Here is a 15,202-nt window from a genome sequence, read left to right as displayed (position 1 = left end):
GCATTGCCAGAGGCACTCAATACCACCCCCATGTTTGCCATTGTGCAGCATCCCTTCCTCTGGGGTCAGTGAATACCCTGAACTGGGAGAGGAGTGAACGGAAGGAGCCGAGAGCGGGGTTTTTGGGAGTGGTGAGAAACCCGTGGGGTAAATCCCAAATGAGGAGACACAAGAGACTGCGGATGCTGGAACGTGGAGCAACACACAGTCTCAGCAGCCTCGGTGGGAGCAAAGAACTTGCTGAAGGTTTGGGTTGAAACCCTGATCCAGACTGAGGGTAGAGAGGTGAGACGGCCAGCAAGGAGAGGAGAAGGCGAGGGGTGAGAGAGGATTACAAAAGCGATAGGTGGACCGAGGAGGCCTATAAGATGACGGACAGGGTGATATACTTTCAGCTGTGCTGTAAATATGGAGTGGAGCACAAATCCAGAGTTGAGTACGGATCCGGTGTGAGCTGAGGGTAGATTTGATGTGGTTCAGGGTAAATTAGGAGTGGAGTGAATGAGGTGTGTGAGCAGAAGTGATGAGATTTTGTGGGGTGTGTAACAATAGAATCCCCATCCTTCGGTTTTAAAGCAGGCAGGTTCCTCAGCATAGGGGTTACCCCTCCCCACAATGTGGCCTCTTCCCCCTTCCAGCTCAGCGACAACAGGTTTGTCACAGGTCCCCTGCCTTTGTTGCTGATGGGACACTGAGTCGTGTGAGGGCGGTTTCTGCCATATCTGCATCACATTCCTCGAATATACGTTTCATCTTGTCCAAGTACATTTTTTGAGCGTCTGGACAGCAAAGATGTATACATCAGGACACTCTTTATCGACTACAGCTCAGCATTCAATACCGTGGTCCCCTCAAAACTAATCAATAAGCTTCAAAACGTTGGCCTCAGTACCCCCTTGTGCAACTGGATGGTCGATTTCCTCACTTGTAGGCCTCAGTCGGTTCGGTTTGGCAACAACATCTCCCTCACAATCTCCATCAGCGCAGGCACATCACAAGGCTGTGTGCTTAGTCCCCTGCTCTCCTTGCTTTACGCCTTTGACCGTGAGGCTAGGCACAGCTCCACTGCCACATTCAAGTTTGCTGACGACACAACCGTCGCGGGCCAGCTACATCAGAGGCGGTGACAAATCAGTATGTAGGAGGGAATTGAAAATCTGGCTGAGTGGTGTCACAACAACAGTCTCTCGCTCGATATCAGCAAGGCCGAGGAGCTGATTATAGACTTCAGGAGAGGAGTCTGTGGAGATTCAGCATGACATCTAAAACTTCAGCAAACTTCTGCAGATGTGTAGCGGAGTCTGGCTGCATCACGGCCTGGGATGGAAACACCGATGATTTCGAATGGATTCGGCCCGGTACATCATGGGTAAAACCCTCCCAACCACTGAGCGCATCTACGCGAAACGTTGCCGTAGAAAAGCAGCATCCATCATCAAAGATCCCCACCACCCAGGCCATGCTCTCTGCCATCAGTTACTACCCCTCAACCATCAGCCATCAGGCGCTTGAACAAAAGGGGAGAACTACACTTGCTCCATCACTGAGATCTTCCGACAATGAATTATCTCATTTTAAGGTCTCTTTATCTCATTATCTCATGTTCCCTCATTATTTATTACTATTTATTTATTTTGCATTTGTACAGTTTGTTGTCTTCTGCACTCTGGTAGATCTTTGACTGATCCTGTTATAGTTACTATTCTATAGTTTTGCTGAGTATGCCCACAGGAAAATGAATCTCAGGGTTGTGGTGACATATACGCACTTTGATATTAAATTTACCTCATACTTTGAAATATTTATTTTAGAGATGCAGCACAGAACAGGCCCTTCCGGCCTAACAGGCCACACCACCCAGCAACCCAGTTCAGTTGTTTAGTTGAGTCCAACTCTTCGTGACCTCATGGAGTACAGGGTCCACAGTAGATTGCCAGGCCGTTCTTCCGCGCAGATACTGCTGCTGCCCAGGCTGGGTTTGAACTCAGGACCGTCTGCCTTGAAGTCCAGTGCTGATGCCACTACACCAGCCGCCGGCCCACCCAGCTAGATAACCCTAGCTTAGTCACAGGACAATTTACAATGACCAGTTAACCCACTGACCAATACCTTTTGGAATGTGGGAGGAAACTGGAGCACCTGGAAGAAATCCACGCGGTCACAGGACTCGTGAACGTAGAAAATAGATCACAAAACAGTAGAGCACAGGAACAGGCCTTTTGGCCCACAATGTTGTGCCAACTCATCTAAAAAGCAAATCAAAAACAAAGTTCAAAAAGTTCAAAGTGAAATTTATTATCAGAGTACATACACGTCACCACATACAATCCCGAAATTCTTTTTCCTACAGTCACTCTTAATAAATCTATAGAACAGTAACTGTAAACAGGATCAATGAATAACAAACTGTGCAAATGGAGGAGGAGAAGACAGTGACGTGATGCAGTGCGCGCGGCCACTCCGAATTATATCGTATTTGTCAAATAGGGGCTGTGCATAATCCTGATTTGATGGAGACAGACGTGAGAAGCACGGAGGAACATCTGGGGGAACTTCTGAAATGCCCGCTTCGCTGCCGCTGCTACTGTGCGATCGTGGACCTCCGGAGGGGAAGGCCCCGAGTCCTCGGCTTTGCCTATCGCCTGTTGCCGGGGCTGGGGTCGAAGCGCTCGGCAGAGATGGTTCTCGGTGCTCGGTGTTGGAGAGCTGGTCGGAGGCTCGGAGTTTTCGGACGGACTCGGAGTCGGACTGTGGTCGGGTGCTTCCGGGATGCCGCATCGGCAAGTTTGCGGTGCTGGAGGTTCATGGCATGGAGAGTTTTTTTCTTCCTTCTACCATCTGCGTGAGATGATGGGACTTTCGAGAGACTTTAAGACTTTTTTTTACCGTGCCCATGGTCTGTTCTTCATCAAATTACGGTATTGCTTTGCACTGTTGTAATTATATGTTATAATTATGTGGTTTTTGTCAGTTTTTCAGTTGGTTTGTCATGTGTTTCTGTGATATCATTCTGGAGAAACATTGTATCAGTTCTTAATGCATGCATTACTAAATGACAATAAAAGAGGACTACGTGTCCTCATAATCTAATCTAATCTAAATAAATAGCAACAAAAAATTAGAGCATGAAATAACAAGATAAAGCATCCTTAAAGTGAGACCATTAGTTGTGGGAACTCCAGAAATAGAAGGAGTGTAGTTATTCCTTTTTGTTCAAGAGCCTGATGGTTGAGGGGTAGTAACTGTTCTTGAACCTGGTGGTGCGAGTCCTGAGGCTCCTGTACCTTCTACCTGATGACAGCAGCGAGAAAAGATCGTGGCCTGGGTGGTGAGGATCTTTGACGATGCATGCTGCTTTTCTATGGGAATGTTTCATGTAGATGTGCTCAATGGTTGGTTGGGCTTCACACGTGTTGTATTGGGCTGAATCCACTAGCTTTTGTAGGATTTTCAGCACAAAGGCATTGGTGTTTCCATACCAGGCTGTAATGCAGCCAGTCAGCATACTTTCCATCACACATCTATAGAAGTTTGCCAAGGTTTTTGATAATATGCCGAATCTCTGCAGACTCCTGAGGAAGTAGAGGTGGTGTAGTGCTTTCTTTGCAATTATATTTACATGATGGGTCCAGGATCCAAAAATGAATCCCTCCTACCTACACAATATCCATATCCTTCCATCTTCCTCACATTCATGTGCCTATCTAAACGTCTCTTAAAAGCCTCTAATATATTTGCCTTTACCACCATACCAGGTAGCGCGTTCCAGGCATCCACTACTCTCTGAGTAAAAAACTTACCCCTCACATCCCCCTTGAACCTACCCCCTTTCACCTTCAAAGCATGCCCTCTGGTATTAGATACTTCAACCCTGGGAAACAGACTCTCTGTCTACTCTGTCTGTGCCTCTCATAATCTGATAAACCTCTATCAGATCTCCCCTCAGCCTCCGCCGCTCCAGAGAAAACAACCCAAGTTTGTCCAGCCTCTCGTGATAGCACATGCTCTCTAAACCAGGCAGCATCCTGGTAAACCTCTTCTGCACCCTCACAAAGCCTCAACATCCTTCCTATAGAGGGGTGACCAGAACTGTATGTAATTCTCCAGATGTGGCCTGGCCAGAATTTTATAAAGTTGTAACATGACCTCTTGACTTTTGAACTCAATACCTCGACTAATAAAAGCAAGTATTTCATATGCCACCTTCACCACCCTATCGACCTGTGCAGCAAGAAGCTATGAACTTGGATCCCAAATCTCTCTGCTCAGCAACTCTGTTAATGACCTTCCCCTTAACAGTGTACTGTCTCCTTGTATTTGTCCTACCAAGGTGCAACACCTCACTTTTATCTGGGTTAAACTCCATCTGCCATTCCTCTGCCCATATCGGCAACTGATCTATACAGTGCTATATTCTTTGCTAGTCTCCTGCACTATCCACCAATCTTGGTGTCATCCGCATATTTATTAATCCTCCCATCTACAGTTTCATCCAGATCATTTACATACATTACAAATTGCGGAGATCCCAGCACAGATTGCTGTGGAACACGACTAATTACAGACCTTCAGCTCGATTAAGTCCCTCCAACCACAACCCTATCTTCTATGGGCAAGCCAGTTCTGAATCCAAACAGCCAATTCACCTTGGACCCCATGTATCTTAATCTTCTGGATTACCCTCCCATGAGGGACTTTGTCAAATGCCTTACTAAAATCCATGTAGACAACATCCACTGCCCTACTTTCATCAATCTCTCTCATCACCTTGTCAAAACTCAATCAAGTTGGTAAGACGTGACCTGCCACACATAAAGCCATGCTGGCTCTCCCTAACTGGGTTTCCAAATGCTCATATATCCTACCCCTAAGAATTTTATCCAGCAATTTCCTTACAACTGACACGAGACTCACTGGTCTATAGTTCCCAAGATTTTCCCTTGTTCCCTTCTAAATAGAGGTACAACATTAGACATTCGCCAGTCCTCCAGGACCTCACCTGTGCCAGGAGAGGACATGAAGAAACTGGTCAAGGCCCCAGTAATCTCATCTCTTGCCTCGTTCAATAACTTGGGGTAAATCCCATCAGGCCCTGGGGATTTATCCATCTTAGTACTCCTTAGGAGGCCCAACTTTCCTCCTCCTTGACCTCTAAATGCCCTAATTATTTATACACTCAGCACTGATCTTCTGGTCCTCCATACCCTTTTCCTTGGTAAACACTGAAGCAAAATACTCGTTAAGTACCTCACTCACATTCTCCGCATCCAAGCAAATGTCCCCCCGGCCCTTATCCTTGGGTAGTCCCACCCTCTCCCTACTAATCCTTTTACTCTTGATGTATATATATAACACCTTGGGATTCACCTTAATCCTACTTGCCAAGGACTTTTCACAGCACCTCTTGACTTTCTTAATTCCCCTTTTTAGTTTTTTTTTATGGCTTCTCTATACTCCTCATGTGCTCCATTTGATCCTGACTTCCGAAACTTTGCATACGTCTCCTTTTCTTCTTGACTAAATTCATCACCTCTCTGGGCATCCAAGGTTCCCTTGTCTTTCCACCCCTGTCCTTCCTTCTAACTGGAACACACTTTTCCTGTGCTCTGTGCCAGTGATCTTTAAGCACCCTCCACATGTCTGATGTGGACTTGCCAGAAAAAAAGGCGCTCCCAAATAACTCTTTTCAATTCCTGCCTAACACCTTTGTAATTTGCCCTGCTCCAATTTAAAACTCTACAGTAGGGATCCTTATCTACATCTATCCTGGAAGTTAAGGAATTGTGGCCACTGTTACCCACTGAAAGATCAGTCACCTGGGCAGGGTCATTACCCAACACCAGGTCCAGTACAGCCTGTCCTCTCCTTGGACCTCATTATTCCATTTTACACTGTATTTGTATTCTGTAATTTTAACATCTTTGCATTGTACTAATGATGCAAGTCAGACTGTTTTATGTCCTATAGGGAACAATGTTCCCTCTCATTTGTAATGGCCAGTTTGTGCAAAGATCTTGTGACGTGCAATTTTTTGCCCAGTGACAACACGATCTGTGCACTAAATTTTATATACAGAGGTATTCATTTTAACAACTTGCAAAACCCTGTCAATAAAGACTTTGATCTCCTCTGGGTTTGATCTTTATCACTCTCACAAAACATACTTAGCAGGCCTGTAGCGGGTATTGAAGGATTTCCTCACAGGAGCTTTTGCACACAGTCCACATGTGATTTGCTTGCCAAATAACACACTAAAAAGTCAAGTTTCCAAATTTCACTCCACTTTTTCCCACTTGCCAATTCTCCAGCAACTTTTGCATCACAACAATACACGCAGGTAACACCAGTTTCTGTATTGCACATAAATATTTCTCGTAGTTGCATGTTCCTGACCTCATGAGCTTTCAGTGTAGCAGTTTCTACTGTTTCATTAAGCCATTTTGCTTTAAACGAACTAGCAGTTCTTTTGTACTTCACGCCCTTTGCTTCTTTGGAATTTGAACTCATCAATCAATAGTTTCTTCAATAAAAACAGTCTGAATAAGCCAGTTCTAAAATCTGCAGACAAATCAACACAAACTCCACCGTGTCATCACCGCCCACATCAGAAACCGGAAAAGGAAATGTGATTGTGTACGATAGTGAAATATACTCACATGCCAATGAGGTAGAGGGTGACAACCTTCTGTGCGCAGTTCAAATTCTTGCTGTGTGGATAGCGTGAGTGAACTAGGGCTTTTCTCTTTGGAGTGAAGGAGATGGAAAGTGATGTGATAGAGGTGTACAAGATGATAAGGGGGATAGAGAGACCAGACAGCCAGAGACATTTTCCTAGGGCGAAAATGGTGAATGTGAGGGGGCATAATTTTAAGCTGACTGGAGGAAAGTATAGGGGGATGTCAGAGCTAAGTGGTGGATGCATTGGACACCTTTTTTAGGGTGGGGGTAGAGGCAGATACATTAGGGGCATTTAAGAAACTTTTAGATAAGCACATGGGTGACAGAATAATGGAGGGGAGGGGAGGGATAGACTGATCTTAGATTAGATTAAAAGGTCCACAACATCATGGGGTGCAGGGCTTGTACTGTGCTGTAATTTCTATGCCTGTATTCTGTAAGTCAGTTATAATAAACGATTCTGATTCATTATCTACATCCCCCCCCCCCGCCCCCACGATACAGGAGGTACATACAGTATCGCTGAACGCGGTAGGCAGCATCTGTGGAATGAGAAGCAGTGTTAATATTTCAGCTGTGATGAAGGATCTCAGATCTGAAATATTTTGTGGATCTTTCTTCACAGATGCTGCCTGACCTGGTGAGTGTTTCCAACATCTTCTGTTTTTGTTTTTGTTTCTGTAGCTTTAGAAGATAGAAGAGTGTGGCACAGGGACACAATGTTGTGCTGACCCAGCTAAAAAGAAGATCAAAAAATCCCCAAAAACTAATCCCGCCCACCTACACAATGTCCATATCCCTCTGTATCCCTCCATCTTCATGTGTCTATCAGAATGTCTCTTAAAAGCCTCTAATATATTTAGCTCTACCACCGTACCAGGCAGCGCATTCCAGGCATCCACTACTCTCTGAGTAAAAACTTACCCCTTGATTTTCCGATGTGGATTTGTACAAACTAGTTGGAGTATCATACTAACTCCAGTTGTCATGGTCCCATCTGATAATTCCCCATCTTGCTATTACCTCCTTAATTGGGCCTTAATCCCCTCGTCTGATTTCCAACCATTCCCAGTCCCACTAATTACAGCACACCTGGTTCCTTTTAGCAGACATATAGGATAAAACTCGGGCGACACAGCCATGCTTTGCCAGTTCGTTGGTTGACTCTAGTATGAGTAAACCGTTTCTTGATTCCTTGGGACTGTCAGTTCTAAACTCCGCATCACTTCCTGGATACTCTACATAAACCTTGTCTCAGTGTAAAGACTCTCCCCGTTCACGGCGGTGCTAACGCCTCACGACTCTGCCTCCGCGCCTGTGTCCTGTACTTGGGTTTGTCCTCTGCCTCGTCCTTGCAACATTAGTACTGTTTTACTAATGTTAATAGTCTAAATTCCCACTTCCAAATCTGAGTTTTGTTGGCAATTTTTTCATTGACTGATATTCACCGACCCACCCTGCTCGTGGACTGTTTGCCCCACTCCCATCAGGGAGGAGGCTACGTAGCGTCCATGCCTGGACCACTGGCTCAGAAACAGTCGCTTTCCCCAAGCGGTAAGGATGATCAACACCTCCACCCACTAACCCAGCCATCCAATCCCTCAACCACCACCTCTTTATCATCTCCCGTCAGTCACCTCATGTACAGACGCTCCAGTACCAGGTTGGCAACCTGATGGCATGAACATTGATTTCTCTAACTTCACGTAGTTTCCCCTTCTCTCTTTTTCTGTGCCTCATTCTGGCTCCCCTCTCACTCCTTCTCCTCACCTGCCCATCACCTCCCTCTGGTGCACCTCCTCCTTCCCCTTCTCCTGTGGTCCACGGCTGTCGCCTGTTAGATTCCTTCTTCCTTCAGCCCTTGACCTCTTGGAAGAAACATCTAATCATAAAGAAACATCAGAAGTGGATACCAACTGAGTGGATAAAATGTTACAGGAGGCTTGAAGTTATAAAGGTGGGGGCAAATGGCCTTTCCAATGCTGTACTCTTCTCTGGGTGCAGTCAATCAGCACCCTGGCTCCAGGCCAGACTAGAACTGGTGGTGATGTGGATAGCAAGGACTGTAACAGGATAGATAGATTGGAGGGAATGGCGTATGGAATTTAATGAGGGGGATCTCATTGAAACCTCCTGAATGTTAAAAGGCCTAGACAGAGTGGGTGTGGAGAGGATGTTTTCTAATGGGGGGGGGAGACTTGGATCAGAGGGGGTCAGAATACGGGGATATCCATTTAGATCAGAGATGAGGCGGAATGTCTTTAGCCAGAAAGTGGTGAATCTTTGGAATTCAGCACCCGAGGCAGCTTGGGGCCAGGTCATTGGAGGTTAATAGGTTCTTGATTAGTCAGGGTATGAAAAGTCACGGGGAAAAGTCAAGAGATTGGGATTGAGAGAGAAATGGATCGGCCATGATGAGATAGCAGAGCAGACTTGGGCTGAATGGCCTAATACAGCTCCTACATCTTATGGTCTCATACTGATGGGTGCTGGGTGGTGGAGAGCGTCTACAGTGCATGAGGGAATTTTGACGGCAGCGGCCTGCTGAATAATTCCCTGAAGGTAGCAACGCAGGTCGACAGGGTGGTGAAGAAGGCACATGGCAGAGAAAGATGGGGAGGAACAGGTCAAGCTTGGAGGGCGTTTAAAAGAAACTGTGGGGCCATCAGTGAAGGGCTTTACGAAAGATGCTTGGGCTCTGGTTATCTCAAGGACGGTAGCCAGCAGTAGATGCAGAAGTGACAAGCCTGCAGGGGTGTCAGTGTTTAGGGGAGGAGGCAGGAGAATGGAGTTGAGAGGGAAAATAAATCAGCCATGATGGAATGGCGGGCAAGACTCGAAGGGCTGAATGGAATAATTCTGCTCCTATGCCTTATGGCCATAAGGAATGAGGTGAAATGTCAAAGCAAAAAGATACGTGGCTGCTGGATGAAAATCTTCGGGAATACGAAGCAAAATGTGATATTAACATGAATAAATTATTTAAGATTAGACAGGTGCGGTACTGGAGAGACTCACGAAAGAAGTGTCAGAGAACAGGCAGGTGGAAGATTCAACAATGCAAATGAATGATCAGTGATTAGGCAGGAGAAAAGGGCAACAATAAAGAGACATATGCAAGAAATTAAATTGGGGACGACGCAGAGAAAGGAGACGAGAGAATGAGTTATGATGGAACAAAAGGAAGCCTCGCGAAAGAATTGTCAGAGACTAAACAAAAGAACGAAGGCGCGCACAGTTATTTGGAAGCACTCGCTCTGAGTGACAGCATCATTGCAGTGAATGTGGAAGGAGGTGGAAAGAGAATAATGGAGCGTTTCGAGAGAGAAATGATTTAAAAGCAGCCATTTGTGTGCAACAAAAGGAAGTCAATACTGGGACTGATCATTCCAAACACCAGTGAGCACATCTACAAAGACACTGCCTCAAGGAAGCAGCGTCCTTTGTCAAAGCCTCCCATCATCCAGACCATGTCCCTTCTCACTGCTACCATCAGCAAGGAGGTGCATACCGTCAACCTTGGGTCCCACACCGGTGACAACCTACAACTGGCAGGCTCCTGAACTAGCAAGGACAACTTCACTCACCACAACACTGAACCGACTGCCGAACACAATCTTTGGACTCACTGTCGAGGAGTCGATGTTGTTTACTTAAGCAACACACATCAAAGTTGCTGGTGGACGCAGCAGGATACTTGGTAGTGTGGAGGAGCAGAGGGATCTGGGGGTACATGTCCACAGATCCCTGAAAGTTGCCTCACAGGTGGATAGGGTGGTTAAGAAAGCTTATGGGGTGTTAGCTTTCATAAGTCGAGGGATAGAGTTTAAGAGTCACGATGTAATGATGCAGCTCTATAAAACTCTGGTTAGGCTACACTTGGAGTATTGTGTCCAGTTCCGGTCACCTCACTATAGGAAGGATGTGGAAGCATTGGAAAGGGTACAGGGGAGATTTACCAGGATGCTGCCTGGTTTGGAAAGTATGGATTATGATCAGAGATTAAGGGAGCTAGGGCTTTACTTTTTGGAGAGAAGGAGGATGAGAGGAGACATGATAGAGGTGTACAAGATAATAAGAGGAATAGATAGAGTGGATAGCCAGCGCCTCTTCCCCAGGGCACCACTGCTCAATACAAGAGGACATGGCTTTAAGGTAAGGGGTGGGAAGTTCAAGGGGGATATTAGAGGAAGGTTTTTTACTCAGAGAGTGGTTGGTGCGTGGAATGCACTGCCTGAGTCAGTGGTGGAGGCAAATACACTAGTGAAGTTTAACAAACTACTAGACAGGTATATGGAGGAATCTAAGGTGGGGGCTTATATGGGAGGCAGGGTTTGAGTGTTGGCACAACATTGTGGGCCGAAGGGCCTGTACTGTGCTGTACTATTCTATGTTCTATAATCTATCTCTAGGAAGAGGTACAGACGACGTTTTGGGCCGAGACCCGTCGTCAGGACTAACTGAAGGAAGAGCTAGTAAGAGATTTGAAAGTTGGAGGGGGAGGGGAAATCCAAAATGATAGGAGAAGACAGGAGGGGGAGGGATGGAGCCAAGAGCTGGACAGGTGATTGGCAAAAGGGATATGAGAGGATCGTGGGACAGGAGGCCTAGGGGGAGGGGGGGAAAACCCAGAGGATGGGCAAGGGTAAAGCCAGAGGGACAGAGGGAGAAAAAGGTGAGAGAGAGAAAAAGAATGTGTGTATATAAATAAATAACGGATGGAGTACGAGGGGGAGGTGGGGCATTAGCGGAAGTTTGAGAAGTCAATGCCACTTTCAAATCTCTTACTAACTCTTCCTTCAGTTAGTCCTGATGAAGGGTCTTGGCCCGAAACGTCAACTGTACCTCTTCCTAGAGATGCTGCCTGACCTGCTGCGTTCACCAGCAACTTTGATGTGTGTTGCTTGAATTTCCAGCATCTGCAGATTTCCTCGCGTTAATGTTGTTTACTTAATTATTTGTTATTATTATTATATTTTGGATTTGCGCTGTTTGTCTAACTGGTTGTTTGTCAGTCTTGGTGTGCAGTTTTTCACTGGGTCTATTGTATTTCTTTGTTCTGTGAATAGGAGTCTCAGGGCAGAATTTGCTGACGTACACACACCTTTATAATCAATTTACTTCGATCTTTGAGCTTTATTTTTGAAACATGAGGAAGAAATGGAACGAAGAAGAAAGGTGTGTAGACAGAGGTGGCGTGGAAAGGAAACTCATCGAAAACACGATGCAGGAGACTAGAGGAGAGAACTGCAGAAGAGAAGGAAAAGTTCTGAGTGAGAATTGATGAGGCACAGAGAAGTCAGACTGGAAGAGTTGGGGAGCACCCTGCAGTACCAATTTAGCACTGAACAGAAGAAATTCTGCAGATGCTGTAAGTCCACAACAATACACACAGAGTGCTAGAGGAACTCAGCAAGTCAGGCAGCGTCTAAGTTTTGGGCTGAGACCCTTCATCAGGACTGGAAAGCAAGGGGGAAGAAGCCAGGATAAGAAGGTGCGAGAGGGGAAGACTTATACACAAGATTAAAAATCGACTTCTTCACAATCGAGGATTAAAATTTAGCTTTATTTGTCACATGTACATCAAAGCATCAAAATGCACAGTGAAATGCGTCATATCAAATCAGCGAGGGTTGTGCAATTATTCTATGTCTTTGGTAAGGGGGAGGAAACCCCCACGGTCACGGGGAGAACGTACAGACCCCTTACAGGCAGTGGCGGGAACTGGACTGCATCAGTGATCACTGGCGGTGTGACGCTAAGTACAAAATATCTGGGAATCCTTCGGCCTATGTGAAAGCTGACAAGCGCTTGTCAGCTCCATGCTCGGAGAACGGTTACATCGACTCTGTAATTTGTTCAAGTTAACCATGTACCAGGGAATAGTTTGGAAGTAAGGGGAGAGGTAGATAGATGGGGGGCTATGGTCCCAGTGCAGGCCAATGGGGGGGGGGCGGTGTAGGAAAATTTAATGGTTCAGCATGAACTAGATGGGCTGAATGGCCTGCTTCTGTGCTATACTTTTCTCTGACTCTGAGTCCTTCGATCTGTGTTATGAGAAAATCTGAAGGGTCTGCAGTAGCTCCAGTGAAAAGTTCAGGTGAACAAAAGCAATGGATTTTGATTAGGATGGGGGAGGTAGGTTCTGGTAGGAACAGAGGAAGCTACAGTAAGTGGTGGACAGAGCACAGTCCATCACAGGCAAAGCCCTCCCCATCGCTGAGCACATTTACAAGGACCGCTGCCACAGGAAAGAAGCATCCATCATCAAAGACCCCCACTGTCCAGGCCGTGCTCTCCTCTCACTGCCGCCAGTTGCAAAGGGGTGAAGGAGCCTCAGGTCCCAGAGCAGCAGGATCAAGAGGAGTTACTAGCCTTTGTGTTTTTAATACAAAATAAACCGCAGAGAGTTGTAAAGTTAGTCAGCTCCATCATGAGTACTGGTCTCTGTAGTGTCCAAGACATCTTCAAGGAGCGGTGCCTCAAAAAGGCAGCGTCCATCATTAATGACCCTCAGGACCTAGGACGTGCTCTCTTCTCATGTCACCATCAGGAAGAGGTACAGACGCCTGAAAGCACACACTCAGTGATTCAGGAACAGCTTCTTCCCCTCTGCCATCTGATTTCGGAATGGACATTTAACCCACGAACACTACCTCGCTACTTTATCATTTCTAAATTTTGCACTACTTACTTAATTTAACTACTTAATATATATACTTACTGTAATTCAGTTCTTTTTTCTCTCTATCGTGTATTACATTGTATTGCTGCTGCATAGTCAACAAATTTCATGACAAATGCTGATGATATTAAACCTGATTCTGATTTATATTTGCTTTAACAAAAATACTTCTCCTCCTAAAATTTTGTTCTGATAAAGACATCTGCTTTAGCAAAGCTTTGTAATCTTCTTAGACTTGCTAGACAAGTAAAACAACTCAAAAAGGAATATTGACGTTTCCATTATTAGTAGAATAGAATCTACCACAATTTAGACAGGTTGAAAACAGAATATGTATCTAAGTAGATTAACAAATTAAGATATTTCACCCGATGTGAGTTTGTGTAAATGAGGAGGCTTAATTAAATCTCATTCAGTCTGTCACGTGTGTGGTGGTCCTCCTAATGATCGTAGAGGGAGTATCAACTCTTCGAGTATATCGCTGATTACAGTGGATTGGGCAGGAGGAAAGGTTGTGTCATGAACTCTGTCTAAGACTCCCAACTGGGGGTCCATGGACCCCTTGGTTAACGGTAATGTTCCATAGCATAAAAAATGTTGGGAACCCCCGAAAGAGAAAGCAGGAATTATTAACACAAGAAAATCTGCAGATGCTGGAAATCCAAAGCAACACAGGCAAAATGCTGGAGGAACTCAGCAGGCCAGGCAGTGCCTGTGGAAAAGAGTAAACAGTCGAGGTTTCAGGCTGAGACTCTTCATCAAGACATCATGAGTCCTGATGAAGGGTCTTGGCCCACACCGTCGACTGTTTCAACTTTCCACAGATGCTGCCTGGCCCCCTTAGTTCTTCCAGCATTTTGTGTGTGTTGCAAAGGGCTTATTAATTGTGTTTATATAAGTGATAGGATGCTCATGTATGACCACAACTGCATACAGTGGTAATCTGGCATGTCCAGAAATATAAACATCTACATTGTGCCGACTTACTTAGACAACATTGAGAGAACATACAGCAGAATCCTACAGCCCTTACAATATTAATATATCATACCAAATTCTAATCTAAGCTTAGAAGGATACACCGGCATATTTGGACATAGTATTGACTTGCATAAATCCAACGTCTGGCTGAAATATCAAATCATTAAAGAAACTAAATGTCACCCGACATGCGTATTGTGGGAAATAAAATACAGTGATCCAAGTCGCCACGAGGTGGCAGCACTGGTGCAGCCGAGCTCAAACTGATCGTGTCCCATGCGCAGCCCCTGAATTCAGTTGACGGCTGTGATCTCGTCACTACATCTATTCGTGAAGGAGAAACACAGGAATGAGGTGCTGTCTCAGGTAGGACGAGAGAACCAAGATCAAGCAAAAGGCACAATTTACATCGTCTGTTTTCTCCATGATGATCTCTCTCTCTCAGTACAGAATGTGATCAGGAACAGCTCCAGAGCTGTACCCCATCTCAGCTCTTCAATGAACACAGGAAAACAGGTGCATGAGGCCAGTCGAATCCTCAAATTTACCCCACCTTTGACTGATCAATGCTGGCTTCTGTACAAGACCCCCAGGCTCTCAATTCTTTGATCTTTAGAACAGTCATAGCAACATCCAACACCAGGGACCCCCGCCACCCAGGTCATGCTCTCTTCTCGCCGCTGGCATCAGGAAGAAGGTAGTGAAGCCTCAAAGATCCAGGTCACCAGGTTCAGGAACAGTTATTACCCCTCAACCATCAGGCTCTTGAACTAGAAGAGATAACTTTCCTCAACTTCACTTGCCCCATCACTGACATATGAACAACCTACTGACTCCCGCACCTACCCTGCCAGAAAC

At 45.6% G+C, this 15,202-nt stretch overlaps 1 protein-coding gene across 2 annotated transcripts in view; it reads right to left on the bottom strand.

Annotated features, from left to right (window-relative positions):
- Positions 1–15,202, bottom strand: part of LOC134339422 (adenylate kinase isoenzyme 5-like) — a 136,415-nt gene that overhangs the window by 52,616 nt on the left and 68,597 nt on the right. The gene's annotated exons all lie outside the window — the stretch shown is intronic.

This window comes from Mobula hypostoma, chromosome 29, assembly GCF_963921235.1.
Source record: "Mobula hypostoma chromosome 29, sMobHyp1.1, whole genome shotgun sequence".
Lineage (NCBI taxonomy): Eukaryota > Metazoa > Chordata > Chondrichthyes > Myliobatiformes > Myliobatidae > Mobula > Mobula hypostoma.
This window is presented reverse-complemented; position numbering and strand designations above follow the sequence as displayed.